The sequence below is a fragment of the Eretmochelys imbricata genome, chromosome 12 (genome assembly GCF_965152235.1).
Source record: "Eretmochelys imbricata isolate rEreImb1 chromosome 12, rEreImb1.hap1, whole genome shotgun sequence".
Lineage (NCBI taxonomy): Eukaryota > Metazoa > Chordata > Testudines > Cheloniidae > Eretmochelys > Eretmochelys imbricata.
In genome coordinates this window covers 10876164-10902552 of record NC_135583.1, presented here as the reverse complement: position 1 = coordinate 10902552, position 26389 = coordinate 10876164, and positions in this window count along the sequence as shown.

The following is a 26389-nucleotide window of genomic DNA, read 5'->3' as shown; positions in this document are numbered from 1 at the left end:
TAGGTCTGGGTCAGAGTTACAGTGGTGAACAGAATGAAAATGAAGTGAGTCCATGTTCAACCTATAGGATCAGTCTGAAGTTCAGTGATGCAGACCAAGACAGACAACTCATCGGTGATAAGGTTGTGGATGATTTATTCACCACTGACCTTGTGCTCATGACGATGAGACCATGGTGTACATCTGATTGGGCCTGTGTGAGGTAGTTGTTTGCCAGCTGCCCCAAACTGGATGTAGCTTTCTAATTATCTTTTTTCTAAAAATTGGCAGGTATTTCCTCTATTTATTTCTTCCCCCTATGAACTGTATTGGAGAAGGGTGCAGTTGGGTAGCCTGATTGGCAGTGATGGCACATGAGTGGCATCAGACAGTGTTTCATTATTGTTTGTTTCAGTGCTAATGCTGAATACTGTGTATTTGTCTACAGCAAGGCTAGCGGAGTTCTCTGTAGGCCCAATACTCAGACCAGGTTTATTGCAATCTTCCAGTGACCCTGATCTGCAGGTTTCAAGCATATCTAGGGGCTGTTGTGGTTTTGTGTAGAAATTCTTCAGAACCTTCAGCTCAGTTTTGCTTTGTATTCATTCATATTCTAAGCTTGTGGGGTAGGAGAAAAGTTGGGAACCCACACAAGGTGAAACGCAGAAGAAGAGTGGACAATGCCAAACCAAAACTGCCATGTTCCTCCCAGGTCTAATTTGCTATTCTCCACTGAAGCGCCTAATAGAAACCTACTGTAGCACAAGCCAGCCAGTATGTTCAATGATTAAAAATGAATAGGAATAGAAATGAAATGCAATAGCTGCTCTTCTGAAGCAGCTGGATTTACCCAAGCAGCAAAAATATACAAAAAGGTGAAACAGTTCTTTTTGAGCTATCAGATAATCGGTGTGTTGGCCTAGAAGGGTTGGTGCTCTTCCAGATGAGCTATTTGGATAAGCAAGTGTATTTCATACTTTTCAGTCTATACTGGACACTGTGGTAAAAGACTAGCAGAAAATAACATTAAAATGACATTGTTTTAATCTTTGGTCTTATTAGTCTTGGCAGTTTCAACCAGCATGTGCCCACCTGATCTGGTATATGATCCTGTTTTCTCCAGTCCAAGTGTTTATTATCCAACTCAGAAACCCATTTCAAAGGAATGTTGCCTGGTGCCAGCCATGATGTGTGTAAAAGCAACACTCCTCCTCAAACTTGTGTGTACTGTGTTATATGTAGTACATTAGGCTACAAACATGGAAGACAATACGCTCCCTATTTGGCCAATGAGTTTATAATCTAGAAAGACAGAAAAGAGGTGGGGGAAGTCGATACAATATAATCAAAGTAATACTTTACATCTGCTCACAAATTAACACCATTATGGTTGAAACTAACTGCTCCTCTATGCCTAACCAATCTACCCTATAGTCATGATGCACTTGGGGATGAACAGCATTGTTTAAGTGTAAGAAGAGATTTCATGGCTTTACCTCTTTTAATAATATATTGTCTGATTGGCTCATACATTTTAGGCACTGAATTCTGCATCTCCCTGGCTTCTTTTGGGCTGATCAAGATTGCTCTAGAAGGCCATCCTTGGTGTTCTCCCTTCAACTGCCTTACTACTTAGCTGTTTTTATTGACTACAAAGATTGAGAGCTCATTCACTGACTTTTCAGTCTCCCTTCCTTGATGCTGGTGGGGGGAAGGCCGGAATGACTATTGATTTAGCAGTAATAATGGCACAGCTGAGACATTCATGGAGATAGGGACAGTCAGACTAATTTAGAGATGAGACAACTGCATGGAGGAAATAGCAAATGTAGTGGTTTCTTTAGAAGTGTGTGATATTAGATTACATTTTGAGGCTTTTAAAAGAAACAGGAACCTTTTCCAATCAAGAATCAAAGGAATGGATGGGACTTTGAGAGGGTCATCTAGTCCAGTCCCCTGAATGCAAGGCAAGACTTTGTAATAACAGTTGTTTGTCCAACCTGTTCTTAAAAACCTCTAGTGATGGAGATTCCATAACCTTCCTAGGCAACTTGTTCCAGTTCTTAACTTTCCTGACAGTTAGGAAGTTTTTCCTAATGTCCAACCTGAACCTCCCTTGCTGCAATTTAAGCCCATTGCTTCTTGCTCTATCCTCAGAGATTAAGGAGGATCATTTTTCCATCCTCTTCTTTGTAACAACCTTTTATGTACTAGATAACTGTTATGCCCTCCATAGTTTTCTTTTCTGCAGACTAAACAAACCCAATTTTTTCAATTGTTCCTTATAGGTCATGTTTCTAGATCTTTAATAATTTTTGATGCTCTCCCCTGGACTCTCTCCAAATTGTCCATATCTTTCCTGAAATGTGGTGCCTAGAATTGGTCACAATAAGGCCAGCTGAGGCCTTATCACCATAGTGTAGAGTGGAAGAATTATTTCTCACATCTTGCATACAACACACTTGCTAATATGTCTCAGAATGATCACTTTTTTTGTGGGCTGTCAAACAACTTTTTTAAAATCACAATAGCAAGATTAAAAAAATTGCAATTAATCAGTTTTAATTGATCTGTTAAAGCATAATAGAATCCCAATTTAACTTTATTAAAAGTATTTTTGGATTTTTTCTACATTTTCAAATATATTGATTTCAATTACAATACAAAATGTAAAGTGCTCACTATTTTTTTTTATTACAAATTGTGACAAAGTTCCTCCTCTACCTTGGTGGGTTTTGCGCTTATTGGTGGATTTGCTCGCCTTAGAGCTTCACAGCAGCCGTCAGCTTGGCTGTTTTTCTGAACCCACAGTCCAGGTCGATGACTCCTGTGTCTGACCAGGAGTTGGGAGGATTTGGAGGGAACCCGGGCCCGCCCTCTACTCCGGGTTCCAGCCCAGGGCCCTGTGGAATACAGCTGTCTAGAGTGCCTCCTGGAACAGCTGTGTGACAGCTACAACTCCCTGGGCTACTTCCCCATGGCCTCCTCCCAACACCTTCTTTATTCTCACCACAGGACCTTCCTCCTGATGTCTGATAATGCTTGTATACCACAGTCCTCCAACAGTCCATGTTCTCACTCTCAGCTCCTAGTGCCTCTTGCTCCCAGCTCCTCTCTCACACACACCCCCCCCCCACAAACTGAAGTGAGCATGTTTTTAAAAACCCAGGTGCCCTGATTAGCCTGCCTTAATTGATTCTAGCAGCTTCTCGATTAGCTGCAGGTGTTCTAATGAGCCTGTCTTAATGGTCTCCAGAAGGTTCCTGATTGTTCTGGAACCTTCCCTGTTACCTTATCTAGGGAAAAGGGACCTACTTAGCCTGGGGCTAATATATCTGCCTTCTATTACTCTCCTGTAGCCAGCTGGCCTGACCCTGTCACAAAATATTTGCACTGTAAAAAAAAAAAAAAAAAAAAAAAAAGCCAAAAACTATTTTTCATTTCACCTCATACAAGTACTATAGTGCAATATCTTTATTGTGAAAGGACAACTTACAAATGTAGAATTTTTTTCTTACAGAACAGCATTCAAAAAAACCAAAACATTAGAGCCTACAAGTCGAAGCATGAAAGGGCATACAAATGTTAGCATATCTGGCATGTAAATACCTTGCAACACCGGTTACATGCAAACACCTGTTCTCACTTTCACGTAACATTGTAAGAAGTGAGCAGCATTATCTCCTGTACGTTTCAACAAACTTGTTTATCTTAGCGACTGGCTGAACAAGAAGTAGGACTGAGTGGACTTTATACATGGAGTGTGACCTTCCAGACACCACGGTGAAAGGATAATTTTCATAAGCAAGTAAGCAAGCAATTTAAACCCCACGTTTCTAAATGAAAAATTTTTGAACAGACCAGACTTCTTGTTTTCAGTTTTATACTACTACTCAATCCAGTCAGGAGCTGGACCCACACAGCGACACAGGTGATGTGTCAAATATAGGGTACACTGAACCTCTCCCAGCATTTGTTAATTAACTTTACATAAGGTCATATGGAAACTGCTGGCACAAGGCATAAGCAGACTAAGCTATTGCTTAGGGCCCCCATATGCTTTATTATTATTTTCATAAGAATGAGGCTTTTTTAGTGTGTGTGGGTGGAGAAAAATATTCATGCTTAGGGCCCCCAAAGGGTTAGCACCACCATCTGGAAAACTTCTACCAACAACCATGGCATTTTATACGTAGTAGCATGCACAAACAGAGCAGAAATAAGTGAGCAGTACAGCATAGTAAGCAAATTGCCAGTGTTTCCATACTTCCTCCACTCATTCTGCTTAGTAACTTTCTTTTTCCTCAAATAAACCCAGAGTGACTAATTCACACTAGACAGTAAAAGCAACCTGCAAGACTAGAATTTGCTTTGCTGAGCTGAACCACTCCTGGAAAGCTGCATGCAACTCATGATAAATTATTCCATCTTCAAGACAGAAGGCTGCCAACATGCTTGCCACAGTCACACGTCACCACTGCGTGTTCATTACCAATTCATTTAATAAATCCTTTCTACCACTCCCAGAGTGATACATTTCTATTTATACTAGCCACCTTAGCATAGTAATTGCTACTTCCCACCCAAAGACTCTAGACGCACCCCTTGTCATTCCACTCGCCACAGTGCCTCTCACTCATTATTTACATTAATTGGTGCCTGGAGTACAACTTAAATGATTTGTTGAAATAAATATAATTGGTTATTTCAAGTACAAACTCTCATTTCACAAGGATATACATATATTTTCAGAAGTAGTAAACCAGCTAATCTCCACATTCACTTTGAATCAGTCTCTGTCACAGCCTGACACTTCTAAACATTTTTGACAGGGTGTGAAATAACAAGTTTGTAACAGATACATATTTTTACAGACTAATTCAATGTCACTGTGTAGCTCAAAAAGAATATGCTTTGATACAGTGGGTCTATTTTGTCTTATTTTGAGTCTTGCTTTCTTTATATTAGTCAGCAGGTAAGTGAGAAGTGCCAAAATTTTTTTTTTCCCCAAGTGGCCCCTGATTGTGGGTGCTCCTCTTGGGCCTGTTTTTCAGAAATGCCAAGCATCCACTGCCCTAACTGAAGTCAAATGGAGCTGCAAGTGCTTACCATCTCTGAAAATCCAGCCCCAAACTCCATTTGGGAACTTAAAAGCAGTGGCTACTTTTTAAACTTTGGCTGTATGTGGTTCACCTGGGGTCTGTGCCTGAGTCAGGAGAAGAACTGTGGTCTCCTGACTCTTAGACCTGTTCTTTACCGAAAAGACCATCTTTCCTCATCTAAATATTCTGAAGAGCAGGATGCTATAGGCAGTCTGTATTCACATGGCACTGACATGAGTCTAAAAGCTAGGTTCATATTTATTCTGTCAATTTCTTAGCATATATGGTAAATATAGCGTGTTAAATAGTCACTGATGAAGTGCAGTAGCCACTTCATAAATTGTGTTACTATCTCCCCATAACTGGAGCCCGCAAAGCTCACCTGGGATTTACCCATAGTTTTGACAGGTGTATATATATAGGATGAATGTCGTTACATGTCCTAAACAGGTAGGCCCTCATTTTGTTCACCTGTGACAGACCCAGGCTAGATAAGTCAATTTTCTCCTCCAAAATTAAATCTAACATTCTGGAAACACAGTAAAGAGTTGTGACAGGCAAGGGATAGTTTATTTCTATTTCATCGTTATCTGAATGGTAGCATGATGCAATCTTTTGAGTGCTTTCTGGGATTGAATATAGTGTCTATGGTTATATCAAATGGTTAGAGCAGAGCACTGGAGTCAGGACTTCTGAATTATATTCCCGACTCTGCAAAAGACAATCATGAACAAACCATTTTTAGAAACGATTTCAAACTTTTGATGCCTCTGAAGTTCTTCACCAAAAATCGACACCTCTGGTAGGAGTAGATTTCCGAGGTACTGAGCATCTGTATCTCTAAATTTAGCCAATGTGAACATCAGATATTCAGCACCTCTGAAAAATCAGGTACTAGACATTTAAAGTTGGGCATCCAAATACTGAAACACCTAAAATTATTAGGGCACTTACAAAAGTTTGGCCCTTAACTGCTGTGCCTCAGTCTCCTGTCTGTAAAATGAAGCTAATGCCTGTCTACCTCATGTACCAATGTTTCCAAAGTCTTTTGAGATCCATGAATGAACAGCATTATATATAAATTCAAAATATTTATTATTAATTAGGTATTTGGTAACAAAGTGAAGACTGAATTTAAATAAACTATATAATGTTTTATAGCATCATGCCTACCTGCGAATGACAAAATAATTCCTTTAGTCAGATCAGACTGAGCTAAAGAAAGTTTTATACCATTGCCTGGAGACCTTAGATGGCATTAAAGCCATATTTATCATTAGAGCAGAGAAAGGAGAGTGAATCTTTATAAACCAATCAGAGTTTCTTGAGGTAGGACTGTTGTATTCTCCATAGATCAATGACTTGGGCTATTCCTACACAGCTTGCTGTCTCAGCGAACTAGGAAAGAATTCCTCCCATTCAAGGAAGCCCAAAAGCAGCATATATATCACGTGTCACTTCACCACTGAGCATCTGCATCTACCACATTGCCTAATGACTGAACAATATCAAACGTGTTCCAATTTTCAAGAAGGTAGATAAGTGTGGCTATATAAAGTATATTATGTAGAAAGCTTCTAGAACTATAAGAAAAAGGAAACATTTCTGCAAAGTCTTCATGTCCTTTCTACTGTTAAAGACTGTACACCAGCAGTTCTCCCACTTTGGAGTTCTGACCGACAGTTTGTCGGGACCCCATTTTAATGGGGTCGCCCTGGTTGGCATTAGACTTGCTGGGGCATGGAGCATGGGGCCGAAGCTATATTCAATCCCAGAAAGCTGCCAAGGGCCAAAACCCTCGGGCTTCAGCCCTAAGTGGCAGGGCTCCGGTTACAGGCCCCCTGCCTGGGGCTGAATCCCTTGGGCTTCGCTTCCCTGCCCTGCCCTGGACAGTGCGGCTCAGGCTTTGGCTTTGCTCCCCCACCCCATCCAGGGTTTGAACTTTGGCCCCCTCTCCTGGGGTCATGTAATAATTTTTGTTGTCAGAAGGGTCTTGCGGTGTGATGAAGTTTGGGAACCCCTGCTGTACACTCTTAGAGATTATAAAGAGTATAGTACACCACCTGCACAAGAGCCAAATTTTTCACTGCGGAACCGCCACGCAAACACATTAAAATCAGAGACTAACAGCACACATTACTGTACAGTATACAAAATACACTGCGGTAATCAACTTTACATCACAGGCCACATTTTTAGACATGCAAATAGGGGCACACAAATGTGCATATAATTGCTATCATTACGCAAACAATTGCGGTCTTTACACAAATAACCAGCTGTGTGTCTAACTGGTGTCTACTACATTATGTACCTATCTAATTAGGTCTCCAATGATCTAACCACGATTACTTGTACCATCATGGTATGTATTGTAGCAGAGCTCCGACCTTGTCCCCATGGGTCCCGCGCTTCCACGCGGTTTATGCTAGCTTCAGAGACTCACTGCAACCCTCCACGTAGCCCTCCTCTCTCTAGGGCTAGGGATACAGTTTACTGAGCCCTTTTCATCATAAGCCTGCAATGGAAGTTGGTGAGAGAATTCCCACAGTCTCTTGCTCCTACAGCCTCATGCCAAAATAGTTTAGACTCCTGTCCTGACAGGGGCCTGTTTTCCCCTCCCAGGAAGTGTTTCTATAGTGGTGGGTTGGGGGGAACCTGGGCCCGCCCTCTACTCCGGGTTCCGGCCCAGGGACCCTACTGATAGCAGCTGTTGGCAGCCAACCTTTTACTGCCAGAGTTGCTACATTTCCCTGGGCCACTTCCCCACAGCTCTCCTGCTTCTCCCTTCTTCACCCTTACCTTAGGGCTCCCTTACTAATGACTTGAGGGCATCTTCATGAACCAGCCCTTCAGCTGCACTTCCTGTCCCCTGGCTCCTCTCTGCCTGATTGGAGTGAGCCCTTTTATATTATCAGAGTAGCCTTAATTAGAGTCAGGTAGTCACATTAGCTTAATGGCCTCACCTGACTCTTTGCAGGTTAATTGGAGTCAGGTGTTCTCATTAGCCTGGAGCAGCCCCTGCTCTGGTCAGTCAGGGAACAGAAAACTGTTAACCCAGTAGCCAATATATCTGCCTTCTGCTACACCCAACTGGCCTGGGTCTATCACAGTATGCACATGGTATGTGTGGAGCATTCATGTATTTGAGCACATATCAGGATGCACAGTGATGACCCCTATACATCTAACAGAATATGGAGGTATGGTTTTCCCACTGGCTACTCCACCCGTCAATAACTTTTGGGGAAAATATCCCTAAACAAAGGTAATACAGGATTTAGTTGAAATGTTTGCAAACTTCATGCAGTGTTTCCCCCAAGAATTGAAATTAGGTTTTTTTTTGGAATTTATGGGGGGTGGGGAAGGTACAGGGCCGATGAGGGGTGAAACCGTAAGGGTGAAGATAGGCTCTATAGCACCATAGTAAAAAACTGAAAAATGTTTCATGACCATTAGATTTAACTCTTGTTTTAAAATCATCATACAAATTAAAGTTGGCTACTCAAGCCTTCTATGAAGCACTACATTTACATCCTTCTTGGTTTCTTGATTTAATTTTGCACAACTCTGTTAATGAACTTCTTGAATGCAGTGTGTTCGTCTTCAGTGGCTTCTCGTGTATCCGGTACTTCCATTCCTTCAGTTGATATGCTCATTAGTTCATTCACGTGATCAGGCACAAGGCGACTTCTTTCAGAACTCAAAATTCTATTCAATGATGAAAAAGAACGCTCAACTGTAGCTGTTGTGACTGGGAGTAGCAAGAGATGAATTCCTATTTCTTTTGGTAGGAAGGCCAGAAGGGGGTGCAGCTGGACTTCATTCTTGAAAAACATTGTGTAAAGGTGGTCTCAGATAAGGGCCTTAATCTCAGAGACCCTTCTGGCTGAGGTGATTGCCACCAGAAAGGTGACCTTCCAGGAGAGAAGCAGTAAGGAGGGAGCAAACAGCTCAAAGGGGGCCCCATGAATCTTGACAGGACCGAGTTTAAGTACCATGAGAGGGGGAGGTCGGTTTGCGAACCTGAGGATAGTCTTTCCAGCCCCTTGAGAAACCAGACCGTCATCTCATGAAGAACACTCATCTGCCATTCACTGGAGGGTGGAAGGCTGAGAGGGCTGACAAATGAACCTTAACAGATGAGATCGCCAGACCTTGCTGCTTTAGGTGGAGCAGAAAAAACACGATAAACTGTGAGAAGACTGAGATGGATAGCGATTGCATTTGGAGACCCAACAAGTGAACCTTTTCCACTTGGCCAAGTAGGTAGCCCTGGTGGAAGGCTTTCTACTACCTAGCAAAACCTGTCAAACTTGATCCGAGCAGGCTTGTTCTTCAGGGTTTAGCCACGCAGCATCCATGCAGTCGGGGGGCAAGGTTTGCATGAAGCAACCGGCCACGGTCTTGTGAAATCAAGTCCATGAAGCAGGTGTGCAAGTGGAGCTGCCACTGAGAGGTCCAGAAGCATGCCGAACCAATGCTGGCATGGCAACGCCGCTGCTATTAGGATAACCCTCCCCTTGTCTCTTTTGATTTTTAGGATAACTTTGTGAACCAAGGGGATCGGTGGGAAGGCATTCAGTAGATGATCTTCCCCTGAGAGCAGGAAGGCATTGGAGAGGGAGCCCTCGCTGTGCCTGCTCAGCGAGAATAACTGATGGCATTTCCTGCTCTGCCTGGTGGCGAACGGGTCCACCTGGGGAGGCACCCACTTCTGGAAGATGATACTGATGACCGCCGGGTGAAGAGACCACTTGTGGTGAGGAAAAGGATCTGATGAGGTAATCCACCAGTACGTTCTGGGCTTCCAGGAGCTGCGTCTCCTTGAGATGAATGGAGTGTATCATGCAGAAGTCCCACAGCTGGAAAGCTTCGTGGCACAAGGCCGAAGATCAAGCCCCTCACTGCTTGTGGATATAAAACATTGATGCAATGTTGTCTGTCAGGACCTGCACCACTTTGCCTGAGATCTGGAGAAGGATCACTTGGCAAGCCAAGCGTACTGCCCTGAGTTCCCTGACTTTTATTTGTAGGGAGAGTTCTTCTTGTGACCAGAGGCCCTGGGTCCTGAGGTGGGCTCCCCACCCTAGGTCTGACACATCTGAGATTAAGTCTACAGACGGTTGAGGGGCAACAAAGGGTACCATTTTCATTACCAATCTTGGGTCTTTCCACCAGGCCAGGAAATTGAGGACTGGAAGCAGGACTGCGAGTACGGAGTCTAATTAGTATTTGCTCAGCCACATCTGGAGGGGCCTCAGGCGCTGCCTTGCATACTGTAGCTCATAAGTATATGCCACCATGCGTCCCAAAAGTTTGAGGCAGACCCAAGCAGTCATCATCAGGTGGCCATGACCTTGGATATCAGGTCCGACATAATCCAGAATTGGGCCTCCCGCAGAAAAGCTCTGGCTTGGGTCAAGTTGAGCATTAACACTATTCTCTGAACTGGAACCAGAGTTGACTTTTGCTCATTTATCAGCAGGCCTAGCACCTGGAAAATGGCCTGGACTGTACTTATGCTGTGCTGTATCTGAGCCTGTGATCGACCCTTGATCAGCTAGTCATCAAGGTACGGGTAGATTTGCACACCCTGAGGAAGGCTGGTACTACCACCATAGATTTTGTGAAGGCTGCCAATAGGCTGAAGGGGAGAGCAGTGAATTGGTAGTGGCATTGAGCCACTACAAACCTAGGAAAACTTCTGTGGTCATGAAAGATAGAGATTTGAAAATAAGAATCCTTTAAGCCGAGGATGGCATACCAGTCTCCTGGATCCAGAGAGGGAATGATGGAGGCCAGGGAGACCACACAGAACCTCAGTCTCTTGAGATATCTGTTGAGGCAATGCAGGTGCAAGATAGGCCATACGCCTCCTTTAGCCTTTGGGATTAGGAAATATCAGAAGTAAAACCCCTTCCCTCTCAAGTCCTAGGGAACTTCCTCTATGCCCCCACATATAGGATAGATTGCACCTCCTGGGTGACGATTTGCTCATGAAAAGGGTCCCTGAAGAGGGATGGGGTTTGTGTAAAAGGGAGGGGTGGAAGAAAACAGGAGGGTGTAACCAACTGTTACTATACTCAGCACCCAATGGTCCGATGTTTTATATGAGCACACTGGGCTGAAGGGTGACAGATGGTCCAAAAAACAGAAGAGGGAGAGGATCTGGAGCTGAGACTGGTATAACGCTCTCAGGCACACCTTCAAAATCCCTGATTGGCCCCGCTGGAATGTCTGAGAGAGCCCGACTGGGAGGCTAAGGTGGAAGGAAGGGGCTGACGACACTTGTAAGCCTTCCCCTTTCTTTTGTCGGGATCTTGCCTAGGAGATGCTGCAAACCTGGAAGGCTGTTGGGGTCTATAGTGCTTTCTGGATACTGGTGGCACGTAAAGCCCTAAGGACCGTAGGGTGGTTCTCGAGTCCTTGAGGATGTGAAGTTTTAAGTACATCTGTGCCGAAAACAGGGAGGAGCCTTCAAAAGGGGAGAACACGGATGGACTGTTGAACTTCGGGAGGGAGGCCCCAGGACTGGAGCTATAAACAATGCCTCATGGTGACCATGGACACTGTAGATCTTGCTGCTGAGTCTGCCACATCCAGAGCTGCCTGAGGGAGGTCCTGGCCACGCTCTTGCCCATCCATCTCCAGGATGGCTGTGAACGTCTGCCTTGACTCCTGCGGAAGAGAGTCATTAAATTTTGACAGTGAGTCTGATAGATTAAAATCATACCTCCCCAGCAACACCTGCTGGTTGGAAATACGTAACTGAAGGCTGCCCATTGAATAAACCTTTTGTCTAAAAAGGTCTAGTCTCTTAGCCTCTTTTTCTTGGGGTGGCACTAGACTGCCTCTGTCTGTCCCGCTCATTTGCTGCCAGCACTAACAGGGAAGGGGGGAATGAATGGTACTTGAACCCATTTGCTGATACATAATATTTCTTCTCTTCCCTCTGTGATGGGGGCGGGCAGAGAAGATGGAGTCTGCCACAGCATTTTGGCTGGTCCCATCACTGCTTTGTTGAGGCCAAGGCCACTCTGGAGGGAGCAGCTGCAGCCAGGATATCAAACGGGCCATGTGCTGACTCGAGGTCCTCAACCCCCAGAGCCAGGTTTGCAGCAAGTCTTTTCAGTTGGTCCTGGTGGGCCCTGAAATCATCCTGAGGGAGCAGGTTACATGGTCCTGCCACCGCCTCATCCGGAGATGAGGAGGAAGGCTTGTTCTGGACGGGGAGCTCCCTCCTCTTCCTCTGCTTGCACCACATCCATTGGGGCCACATCCTGGATATTGGCACATGGGTTGGTACTGGAATCGGGGTCCAGGCCAGTGGCACGTCTCTCTGAAACCACAGATTATGAGCAATGGGAGGGGAGACCTGGTACCAAGGGAAACCCCCAAAGATTCCAGTATGGCCATTGCATCAGCCAGTGGCCCACTGGCCAGATGCTCACCGGAGGGTCAGTACCAAAGTCTGTTTGCGTATAGGCTGGGTACTGGTGGGTAGATCTTTGGTGGAGCGAAGGATTCCCCTTCGAACTCCAAAGAGGATTCTTCTCTTGGAGACCATGGTGGAACAGTATCTGATTTTGCCTCAAGGTGGTGCCAGGGCTCCAGGGACCTGCAGCGGATCAGTGACCACTGTGTCCGGATCATGGAAGGTTTGCCCCTAGATGGTGCCAAGGTAGTGGGTGCCAGGAAGGAGTTTGATGCTCCTTGCTCTCTCCTGTCCCCAGCCAGCTTGGCTGATGGGGGTCCTTGCAGGATTGGCAGACTCAGCACTCTAGGTGGAGTCGGCGGCACTATCAGTGGCTCCACTCCCCGCGTGTCCTCCTTCTGCACCAGAAAGTGCCCTCTTTTGGTGTGCTGTTTTTTATGCTTCTTCCTCACCAGATATGGAGAATGATTCCAGGAAAAGCACGGTGCTGTGGGAGTGCTCTGCACGGATGCCAAAGTACTTGGTGCAGATCGGAACAGCTTGGTTCCGAGACTGGTCTCAGGGCCACCTCCATGAGAATGGCCTTCAGCTGAATGTCAGTCTTTCCTATTGCAAGGTCTGAAGTCCCTCCAGATCTGGCATTTATCTTTAACATGAGCCTCCCCCAGACACTTTAGACATCTGGAGGGTGGGTCACTCACTGGCATCAGCTTGCCACAAGAGGTACATGGCTTGAAGCCCGGCCCCTGGGGCAAAAAGTCTCCTGACGACAGGGACAACTATATACACTACTATGTACCCTAACTCTAAGAACTATGTACACTAACTACAGTAACTACACAGATAATGAATGGAGAAGAGTCCAAACCACTGGGAAAGAAGTTTTGCCACAGCAAGAAAGATCGTTCCAGCAATAGTCACAGGCGGTAAGAAGGAACTGAGAGGGCACAGGGCCGGTGGTACCCCTTATACAGGTGGTTTTGTGCATGACTCCACAGGGTGTGAGAGCCAGCTCTGCGGATACCACTAAGGGAAAAATCTCTGGCAACAGTGTATGTGGCGTGCACACACACCTAGCATAGAATGGACATGAGCAAGCACACAAATGAGAACATTCATGTTTTTCATGTCCCACTTTTAAAATAACTTTATTACCTACACAGGAAAGCACTTCCCCCCCATACAATGGTCTTTCAAGTGTTGTGTGTGCTGCTATTCAAATCTTGGGCTAGAACAGTCACTCACCAGCGACCTTTCCACCTGATGTGGTGACTAGAAAATACAGAGGTCTCCCCTACTCTGTTCATTCATTCAAAACTCTTAAGACCAGAGGTGAGAGCATCTTGCAGGACTCAAAGCCTCCCCCGTGCTTGGTACATGTATCAGAGATAGCAGTGGGGAAGCAGAGCAGCCACTGCCAGGCAGTTACTCCCCATATTATGGACAGATAGAGCCATTCCATTCCCTGCTCTGCTCCTGGGGCAGCACAACTACATGGTGAACTTTGCATCTGACTGATTTTAAATTCACAATCCAGCCCTTGATTGGCAGGAAGCCAATGGAGGCAGCATCGTATATCTAAACACAGAATATTGTCAGGGAAATGTCTGACATCTAATCTCCGTGTTGCCACTGACTAGCTGTGTGCTCTTTGACTCATGTAACCCTTCTATGTCTTGTTTGTGAAACTAGTATTTATCCACACTGCATGGCTTTTATGAGGTTAACGTAATGTTTGTAAATAACTGGTTGGAAGATAAGTGCTGACTATTCTGTATAGTTTACTCCTTTTCATCTGTGGCTCCTTTTTACACAATCCCTCCCCATACTAATTTCTGCTATTACCTTTCGTCTGTTTAGCACATCTCTAGCATGCAATGTGCCCATAAAGAACAGACTAGCTCCATGGAAACTAAGATTACTTCTTTCAGGGAGAATAATCCTTTTGTTTTACAGCCTGCCAACTCGCAGATGATATGGCACAGCCAATGCTTTTATTTTTAAGCAGGCTGAATATGCAGACAAAGGAACATTTTATGAAGAATTATGTTTGTTGCTTTCCTTCACAAGCTGTCTGCTGCATTTATCTGCTACTATTTATCCTCTGGATCTGAAACTAAAATAGCAGAGCTGTCAATTTTATTTTCTATTGAATGAACATATTCTATCAAACAAGTGTAAGCAAGCTGAGGACGCTTGCAGTAGGACAGGAGGTAGTTTGGGTCAAAGTAATCTCTTATACACAGATGGAGTTCTAAAGTCACCAATGTTGTGCCCATTTACACCAGCAGTTAATTTGGCCCCTATTTGATTGGTGGCCAACCTCCTGTTTTAAAAAATCTAAAATCACTTGGGAATTAATTATAAAATATTGTAACAAGTAAATAAGTATCTAATACAATAATGAAAAATGGGACTGAACCAAAACCCCGGATCTGAACACCTCTGAGCTCTGGGGCGATTCAGAATCTGAACTTAGATCCAAATTTCACAACTGGCTGCCAATTCTACCAAAACCCTGAATTTATAGGGGACACTACCTCGGCTTTCAGATACACGTGTACAACCTATTAATTTCAAAGAGGCTATTTACATGTGTCAAGGATAGAATTTGGCCGCATGAAAAAGCCATTCACAATAAACAGCAACCAGAGGTTTAACACACCACATCATCATCAATAATGCACAGCAATGAAGCAGTTCTTTAAAACTAAGGAACATTCTGCAGTAAGTTGGGAGCTGAAAACTGGCGGTACTCTAAAGGACTACAGTAACACTGGAAAATCAGAGCTTAACCTCTGCAATAATCATGCAACAGAGTTAATGCTTAGAAAAATAAGTATAGCAGTAGCATACTCCAGGTGGATGCTCAAGCTAAGAAGTCCTTTCTTGAAAGTATGTTTAAGTTGATGTAGTTTAACTACACAGAGAAGGTACTTCATTCTTGCGTTATACAGAAAACAAAGGATGAGTCCATTATATAGAAAACAAAGATGGAGAGACTTGCACAGTATCCTTGGCTTAAGAACAGTCTGGTCAATTGATTTACATTTAGAGTTAGAGCCACAAAGGGATTTAGGCACCTAATTGCCACTTTGGGAGTCCAAAATTTAGATCCTCAAAACCAAAGCTCAGCTGCTACCCAACCCTGTGGCACATAAAATTTCCAGGCACCTAAATTTCTCTCAGTGGACATGTGTGAAGCCATCTCACTTCTGATGCCACTGAACTGCTCCTGGCCTAGCCCCACCAAGATCCTGAGACAAGATGTTTCCTCACCTAACTGATCTGCAGAGCCCAATCCAGGAGGCATCCTCAGAGGCTGCCTGAGAATGACTGTAGCCCAGTGGTTAACACACTCTCATGAGAGACCAAGGTTTCAGTCCTTGCTCAAATGACTTAAGCACCTAATTCCAGTGCAGGATTCACAAGTGTGAATTCTGAGTAGAGGGAAGCACCACCCTCTGGCTCAGAGTTAAGTACCTAATCCATTAAGTCTGTGATGCTACTCCCCATATTCTTCATAGAAATATTGTTATGATTATAGCATATCTGGGATGTATTTTATGCAAGATGGGGTCTTGTGAGATATCATTGGAAAGGTTATGATTTACTGAATATGATTATCCTATTTGTAGGCATGTATCATTTTTGTATCTAAAGTTAGGAATATTGACTATGTAACAATTACAAGTGGGTTTGCACCTGGGGAACGCCCACCAGACAAAATGCAATCAGTCTGGCTGGTTAGCCAATGGGCCATTAGGGAGAAAAATAGTAGTTTGAAGATGTGAATTTCTCACCTTCCTGGGACATCTTCCTCAGGGCTTATGGATGCTTTGACACTGCGGGGTCATGTGTCATGTCACCTGGTACTGGACTCCATCTTGGACTGTTAGTATTTTTACACAAAAGGGGGTGGGGATCAAATTGGGAAACAAAGGATTCCTGCCATATATAAATCCTAATTAAGCCAGGGAAGTGAGTTAATCAGGGTTGGTTCTTCACTGAACCCTCGCCCAAGATGACTGCTGAAAAGACCTAAATCTGATCTGGGGAAGAAAGGACTGGATCCAGGTTAGAAGGTGTCTAGCCTGTGAAAGGAATACCTGGAGTTCTGAGCTGCAAGCAAGAGTAGTTTGTCTTCAAGAAACTCTGCAACCTGCTTAAAACAACATTTATGGTGAGAAATTACTACTTGTAGCCAGGTTTCAGAGTAGCAGCCATGTTAGTCTGTATCTGCAAAAAGAAAAAGAGTACTTGTGGCACCTTAGAGACTAACATTTATTTCAGCATAAGCTTTCGTGAGCTACAGCTTACTTCATCGGATAAATGCATCCGATGAAGTAAGCTGTAGCTCACGAAAGCTTATGCTGAAATAAATGTTAGTCTCTAAGGTGCCACAAGTACTCTGGTTTGTGCATAACAACGTTGAAATCTTTCTCCCCCCAATACCACCTCCATCCTCCAACCTCTCCACCAAGGCGTGATTTGCTGTTTCAAGGTCACATACACGAGGCTTACGTTCTCATGGATGCTGATCCCAGTCCTAACGTGATGGAGTGTTGGAAGTCCTTCAACATTGACGATTGCATCTATTGCCTATTTAATATAAGTGATGCAATCAAGCCTGAAGCAGTCAATGCATGTTGGCGAAACCTATGGAAAGAATGTGTGAATGATTTTAAGGGTTTCCCGACCATTGACAAATAAGTGAAATGCATTGTTCAGGTGGCCAGGCAAGTGGGTGGTGATGGCTTCGCTGACATCCTTGAGGAAGAAATTGAAGAATTAATTGAGGGCCATAGAGAAACGTTGACTAACGAAGAGCTAGAGGAACTGATAAAATAGTCTACAGAAGACGAAAATGATGACGACGAACAGGAAGAGCCAGCAAGTTGGAATCTTCAAAAATTTGCTGAAGCGTTCCAAGCAGCGAAACACTTGAATGATTTAATTTCTGATCCCTCTACGGAACGAAGCCTCAAAATCACACGTAGTATTACGGACGTTTTGAGACCGTATCAAGAAAAGTTTGAGCAACTCAAGAGACAACAGCGACAGTTGCTGATCACCATGTTTTTCAAGAAAAAACAAACAGCAGCAGATGAGCCTACACAATCAACTTCTCGAGCTGAACCAGAGCCAACCACTTCACCATTATCATAGTCATTGTAGACTAGCAAGAATATCCAGGATGAATTGTGAGTGGTTAGGTTTACTGTTTTCCTTTTTTATTCTTTCGTTCTTCCATCCCCCTCTCTCTCTTTTATGTAATTAAAATACTGTAAAACTGTATTTTGCATATGTACTCTTTATACATATTACTGTACAGAGTTGTACAGCATACACAAAACCATGTACAGTATACTGTACTTTATGGGCGATTTAAGGGATTTTCAAGGGTAATTTTGACTATACGCAATTTTCACCTGAGCGCTGACTTTAGAACCTAACCCCCGCATAAGATGCGACTCCCTGTATTTGCTCAGTAATCTGCTTTGATCAGTTTGCTATCCCTTATAATCACTTAAAATCTATGCTTTGTAGTTAATAAACATGTTTTTGTTTTCTCTAAACCAGTTTGTGCAATTCATAACTGGGGGGCAAAAAGCTGTGCGTATCTTCCTCCACATTGAGGGAAGGGGCAATTTTCATGAGCTTATGCTCTACAATTCTCTGTGCAGCACAAGACCATACAATTTTGGGTTTGCACCCCAGAGGCAGTGTGCACTTGAATGGTGGGCAATCCCCTAGCTGATTCTTCCCATGCAGAGTTGATTTCAGTATCTGTGTCTTTCTATAGCTGGGCGTTTCCCTACCTGTGTGTGTGCTAGAGGAGGCTTGAGGGCCTGGCTCAGCAGGTCAGGGTGAGGGAACCCAAGCTGGTGGAACGGGCGGGCTCAGTGGGACTCCAGTACATCAGGGGGAACCCCGGAAGGGGGGGCCACCCATCACAAAGTCCCATTCCTCTCCTTAGCATTTTCTGCCGGCTAGTTTAGGTGGCTTCCCGCTCAGTATGCTGGCTTTTGTGGACCCCATACTTAGGCTCCCATCTCCCTCCAGGCTTTGTACAGGAAGCCTGGAAACCTAATTCAAGGCAGAGGAGTCCAGTGTGTGGTATGGGGCCTAAATTTAGGCATTGCAATGCTAAATCGTTTGTGGATCTAACCCTTAGATTTAAAAAATGTACCAAGCTTTAGCTGTGTTGGATTATTTGCCACAACAAGCCCTTGGCATGTATTATTATTACATCCTTTGTATTTGAGGGATTACAACTTAAGCCCCAGAAATACATGTCAGTAACTGATCTTCATCACAACAGTCAAGGTCAATTCTTACGTCAGTTACATTTTAGACTACGCAGAAATAAATAAATAAATAAAATAAGGGAGATCAACAGTTCTGTTACAGAAGTGCCCGACATGCTGTTGGGCCGGCCACAGACATAGCTCCCCATGGGGCAATTGTGCTGTCAACTCCCACAAATAAGGAATCTGTTCCATTACACAAGCACAATTAACCCATGGGGAGCTATGTTTGTGCATTTCTGCAACTACTCCCAGAACTGCAGATCTCCATAACAGTTATTTTCATTTGCAACATAGAAGAGAAGTCAAAAACAGAAGATTGCAACAAACCTCTCTCTCTTCATAATGCCAAATCTCTATTTCCACTACAGATGGCTGCCACCAGTATTTGATTCTGCTGTAGTTTTTAAAAAAAGATAAGAAATTTTATAATGATGATGAATGAAGTAAGATAAAAGAGAAACTAAAACCCATACATTTAATGCATTCATTTGATGAGCTTTGATAAGTCAACTCTCTGAAGTATGGGACAGGAGTGAGTTTTTTGTACAGGCTGCTTACAATTCTGCTTCCAGTTATTATAAACGGCTCACATTCAGATGAGAAATGCAGCATTAAGGGTGCAAACCACTAGAGCCTTGACAGGACCAGACTAGAGATGGGCTTTAGAAAATCTTGATGCTCTTGCATTATAGTGAATGCTTCATACAGCGTTTGAGAGAAGAATATTCAGAAAATCAAAAGGAATAAATCAAAAATGGTGGAATAGTATTTAGCTTTTCATTTGATATTCACATTAAACAACAGACCAGGTATTTCTGACTTTTGGTAGAATTTTAAACAGAATCAACAAATAGGTTTTACATGAAAACTCAGAAGTCAAAATGTTCACTGAAATTCAACCTATTTTACTGTATATTTCCTTGGATGTTAGAGGGGATGGTGATAGTCACACATTAAATGGACTCCCTGTTATCTTACTGTTTCCAGAAGGTGTTACTGTCTATGTATATGGACTATTTGGAAGAAATCCAAACAATTTTTATTTAGATGTTCTTAACTTCTAATTTACAGGGAACTCATGTTGTTGACAAAGGATACTTCAAAACTTCCTTCTTTACAAGGGATGTGGAACAATATTGGAAGGTAAGAAATAAAGCAAATATTGATTAAAGTGGCATAACTATATCTTCTTTGGATGAAGAGAATATTAAATATTCTACAACTCCCAACAAAGCCTGACTTTGCTATTTAACAGAATTGTTTTTCAGTACAAATGTAATGTCATTACATGGGTTATACTCATTTTCAGGAAACCGCAGAATACTGAGCTGCAACAAAACATTGCCAGACAATCAAGAGAGAGGATATTCAAGAAGTGGTTAGTGGCCTAGACACAGGGCTCAGAGATAGCAACTCCCAAGCTCAAATCCCATGAACATTGTGCGTGGCCTAGGACAAGTCACTTAACCGCTCAGGGCCTGATTTTGAAGAATGCATATGAACAGTTGCATGTAGAAAAACATGTGTAACTGCACACCTAGGAACTGATTCTGCAACACTTATACATGTATGTAATTTTATTCGCATGAATAGTCACACTGAAGTCTGTCAAAGGAATTACTTTCAGATCAGAATCCTAATTTGCATCCATTATTACTATAATGAGGTGCAAAAAATAACACATTTGTACATGCAGATTGTCAATTAGATATATAACTGGCAGTTTAAAGCTTGAACATTTGTGGTAATATTGTATGCAAGCTAAGATCACAATGTAATATTGTGTAATATTTTTTGGAAAAAAAAATGGCACTACATGTTTCAATTACCCTATCAGTAAAATAGGGACAATACTTGTGTTTCACAAGGGTGTCATGAGGAGTGAATTGTTAAATATTTGTAAAGTACTATTAAGGACCAAATTTGCCAAAGCCTGCATAGATATTTTGCCTGTGCCTGGCTTAACCAAGCAAATACCCCAATGCACATGCGAATCACAGTATTATCACTTTTATAACTTCATTAAGCCAATTTCTGCTGTTATTAGGCTGTCCATCTGCCTTTGTTTACATAAGTTATTCAAGGTATTTTATTCAAGCCTTTGCATACAAAGTAGCATCCAGACTTTAGCTGTCTTTAGCAGTCGGGAGCATCATTTATAGTTAACATCCTAATGGGTATAGTGGTACTTATTATGAGTCTCTATTTTATTTCTGAAACATATGATAGGCAGGTTTGAAGCTTGCCAAAGTGAAACTGCAGGCTGTGGGAGCGTTAGAGGAAAAATATCATTCTTAGCTTTCTGATTTTTAGAGTGGGATGTATGGCAAACACATGCTTTGAAGAGAAGAATGAAAGAGCCTACAACAGATGCTGGTGTATTTAGTTTTAATATTTGTCGCATAGCCGAGCCAGCTTGGTAGGATTCAATAGTCTTTCCATTGCCATAGCAACCCCTGCTTGTCAGAGCAGAGCTGATCAGATGCAGGTTTCTCCCTTGTGGAAACAATCTGCTAAACCTGCTAAATCTGCATCTCCACAAACCAATGGGATTTTCAATTCCTATCTTTTAGGACGGCAATCTCCTCGTACAGTACATCTCCAAGGTGACCCTCCTGATGTAAATTCATGCACCCTACCCACTACTGAATCCAAGTTCTGAACTATTTAATGTGGCTAAAAGTGGAAGAGAAGGACTCAGACCATAAGCTTTTCACATGGGAAGTTTTAAACACAATTCTAATTTAGGGAAATAAAATTTAGCATTTACACAATTGCATCCAAACATTGGGTGTCATCCTACTCCCATTGTAACAAACAGAAAAATTCCTATTGACTTCACTGAGTATAAGATTGGGCCCAATGATAAATCCCCACCATACGCTCATAAGGTACCTAAGTAGTATTTTATAGATTCACTATTTTACAGATGGGCAAATTGAGGCGGCAGCGTGGGGTGTGCAGTGATTTTCCAAAGGTTACACAATAAGTCAGTGGCAGAGTTTTTCTCCCAACCCTGTGTTTGGTTCTTAATAAATAATAATAAATATTATGAGATGGCAACATAATTTATTAAAACTGATACCTGACTAAAAGATAAAACAATAGCAATAGTGATTCTATCAGTTATTGGTGTATTCTGCACCTGGCACAAACACTCCACACTTTTAGGGTTCTCTTGTCCTCCACAGCAGGACAGTTTGCTCAAAAGTTTGGACACAATTTGGATATAACCCTGAACAGAAGTTTTGAGGTTACTAGAAACAGAGACCTGAAAAATCCCAAATTGTAAGTCTGCACTGTATCCATTCCTTGTTCAGCCTTTTTCAACCTCACTTTCCCAGAACAGATGGCTAGATTGAAATTAATGTATTTGCCCTGTGGTAAGACAAAGGAAATGTTGCCTTAGAGTGACTTAGCTAGGTCTTCCAGGATTTTGTCCTACACACAGACTTAGAAACTGGAGGCAGAAGAACTAACTCCTAATACAGTAGCTAGAGAACAAGAAAGTGTACATCGCTTATTGTTGAAGATAGAGGCCCTTTGAAAGGATCATTTAGTGTATTTCTAATATAGTATTCAGTAAGATAACAATGACTTTGCTTCACAAAGTCAGAAAGAGAGTGCTTCATATTCTTAATGTAGCTACTTTACCAAAGATTTGAGAGAATTGCAAAGGGTTATGCAGTTTTGTAGTTAATCTATGTCTCCTTCAAATATGATTACTCAATGTAATTTGTTTGATATAGGAAGCAATAAAGCAAGGATCTACCTGCAGATAAGCAGTGAAGTTGCAACTACCAGATATCCTTAACTCTAATGATTATACTTAGGCTTGGGAGCATTAGGTTTTTATTGGTTGTCAAGGTTCCTCCCCCACTCTGAACTCTAGGGTACAGATGTGGGGACCTGCATGAAAAACCTCCTAAGCTTATCTTTACCAGCTTAGGTCAAAAACTTCCCCAAGGTACAAAATATTTCCCCCGTTGTCCTTGGACTGGCCGCTACCACCACCAAACTAATACTGGTTACTGGGGAAGAGCTGTTTGGACGCGTCCTTCCCCCCAAAATACTTCCCAAAACCTTGCACCCCACTTCCTGGACAAGGTTTGGTAAAAAGCCTCACCAAATTGCCTAGGTGACTACAGACCCAGACCCTTAGATCTTAAGAACAATGAACAATCCTCCCAACACTTGCACCCCCCCTTTCCTGGGAAATGTTGGATAAAAAGCCTCACCAATTTGCATAGGTGACCACAGACCCAAACCCTTGGATCTGAGAACAATGAAAAAGCATTCAGTTTTTACAAGAAGACTTTTAATAAAAATAGAAGTAAATAGAAATAAAGAAATCCCCCCTGTAAAATCAGGATGGTGGATATCTTACAGGGTAATTAGATTCAAAAACATAGAGAACCCCTCTAGGCAAAACCTTAAGTTACAAAAAAGATACACAGACAGAAATAGTTATTCTATTCAGCACAATTCTTTTCTCAGCCATTTAAAGAAATCATAATCTAACACATACCTAGCTAGATTACTTACTAAAAGTTCTAAGACTCCATTCCTGGTCTATCCCTGGCCAAGACCCAGCATACAGACAGACACAGACCCTTTGTTTCTCTCCCTCCTCCCAGCTTTTGAAAGTATCTTGTCTCCTCATTGGTCATTTTGGTCAGGTGCCAGCGAGGTTACCTTTAGCTTCTTAACCCTTTACAGGTGAGAGGAGCTTTCCCCTGGCCAGGAGGGATTTCAAAGGGGTTTACCCTTCCCTTTATATTTATGACATTGGTAAATATCAATAAATGTTGATTTCACTACACACTATGACTGAATGCATCCCTGTATTCACACCCTACACACCACTGTAATAATCTTTGTACAAAATATGCATTGTAAGGTATCATTTGAAAACTAATAACTTGCTGGTCAATAATATCATGGTGAAATATATGTAGCAACATTATATGTAAAGTTATGAACATAAACTGAAATCATGACTGAAGTGTGTTTACGGACAAGTCTAGGGCATGGGTAAACCTGTTTCTCAAAGACAAAGGACAAGCTGATGACTCTTAGCAGGTGTCATCAAAGTAGATGGGCAATCACCTATCAAGAGGCCATTCTTTGTGGGGTGGCGGGGGGCAGAAACAAACAGATCTGCATCTTAGGGCTGGTCTACACTGGCAATTTACTGCCCTGCAACTTTCTTGCTCAGGGGTGTGAAAAAACACCCCCCTGAGCGCAGCAAGTTACCTCGTGAAGGTGGTTTTTTTAGAACGCTGGGAGAGCTCTCTCCCAGCGCTGCGCAGTGACCACACAAGGCACATTAAAGTGCTGCTGCGGCAGTGCTTTAGCATTGCCAGTGTAGACTAGCCCTTAGCAAACAACAACATGGAACCTCTTTCACCACCAGACTCCTTGACTCCAACTTCCCAGTCAGAATGAACTTTACCTAGGAGTAACCCTCAGGAAAATGCATTTCAAAGGGTGACTGGACTATAAAAGTGAGGGGCAGAAGCACCCTAACATTTTTCCCCCATCCATCTATCGCTTTGACCTAAGATGACAAAAGAAAGCAGCCATTTGATTGGGAGAAATCCTGACCAGAAATTTCGTCAGCCTTATTGCTCAGAGCATGTGGTAATAATTTTATCTTGAACCAAGTCTAATTTGGTAAGTTTTAGTCCTAGGAAGCATTTCATCTGTATTTCTCTTTTAATCATTTTTTACTTTAATGTCTTATACCTGTATTCACTTAAAACCTATCTCCTTGTAGTTAAATATACTTGTTATATTCTTTAATCAAAGTTAATCCAGTGCTGAGAACTGTATGGGTAACTCCATGTAGGATAGCAGACTGTTATATATTGATCCTGTTAGAGGGGCAATGGACCTAATATATCTGGACTGTCCAGGGGAGGGCTGGACAGTGCAGAACACATTTTTGGGGGGGAAAATTCGAGATTTGGGAGTGTGTTGGGGTCACCCTGCAAACAGTAAACAAGGCTGCTGGAAGTCAGTGTATAACCTGCAGGCTGTTTGTGAGTGGCTCAGGTGGGAGCTACAGCAATAAAGCATTGTCAGGCACCCCAGGCTGCAGGGAAAGGGCGCCACAGTCTCTCACTGGTCTGGATTGCACACTGGAATGTCCTACACAAACAAACAGATGAAAACAATATTTCTATTGATGATAAAAAAATTTACAGATAGGCAAAGTAAGAAAAATGCTGCTTGAGAACTTACTAGAGTTTGCTTTAAGCTTTTTTATTTGTATATTTTTACATATGTTGACAGTTTGTGTTTTAAAAGTTATATAGCTTTAACTTTTTGCATCTCAACATCTACTGTCATTAACTAATTACTGTCAGACACCCCCCATAAATTCCCAGAACTGTGAACATTTAAATTGATAAAATTAGAAAACAATTCTTAAAAATAATTGATATTATCTGTCAAAATTATTAAAAAAAAAATCAAATTTGCCAAGACTAATTACAGTCAAATTTCTTAATTTGGATTAAAAAAAGCCTTCCATAACACACGTTTGTTAAAAGACATGGAACTATATCAGATGGAAAATATGATGTATAAGCCATTGGTAAATATTTGTTACAAGTCTAGCTAGAATTTAATCACTGAAACATGTCATACAGATAAACCAGGCAAGGATGTACCTTGTGTAATGATGGTCAATTAAAACGTCTGGTACAAGTGACTCATTTCAGTATTACTGAGCACTCCTTCCATTTTAATTATTTTCTTAAGTTTTGTGACATGCATGGACTGAGAATGATTTAAAATAGACTCTTGCGTTTATTCACATCAGGTAATTTGCAGGGAGGCTCTTAAATGTTTAGCCTGCCCAGTTCAGTGTTAAATTGAATGGATTCTAATGAGATGACAGCAAATTCCTGACGTTAACTGGATTCTGGGCCACTTTTCAACAAAGCCTGCCAACCATGTCTAATATTGTCAAATATAAGACATTAAATATAAGCAGAATCCAAACTAACCTTCCTTCCTTCATCCAAATTAACATATTTTTATCTGGGCCAATGCTGAGGAGGAGCCTCACTCACCCATTGATATGTTAAGTTTATCCAATTGTTTTCAAGGTACATTGTCAAGTTCTTCCATTATTCTAACCATCTCCTCCTCCTCCTTTGCGGGTTTTATTCATGCTGCCTATACATTCCAGCTCATTCTGTTTGCTTTCTCTTGTCCAACTGCTGAAAAATAAACCCATAAATATAGTTAATATTTCATACAACCTTTCTGAATCCCTAGAAAATGGAACTAATATTAAAAAATTTGATATCCCCTACCTTCAGATATATGCATCGTATTATGGTCCATAACATTGTTATCACTGATTATGTCTACTGAAGCTAGTGGCATTTGCATTAAAACCTGGGTGTCAATCTCTAAAAGTTCTTTTAGTAGTGTAGAAACCTGAAAGAAACTTGGGGTTTCATTACAATGTAGAACTGCAATCCCTCAAGCATGATATACAGGTATAAAGACATTAGACATACATCACATGAATATAGAGA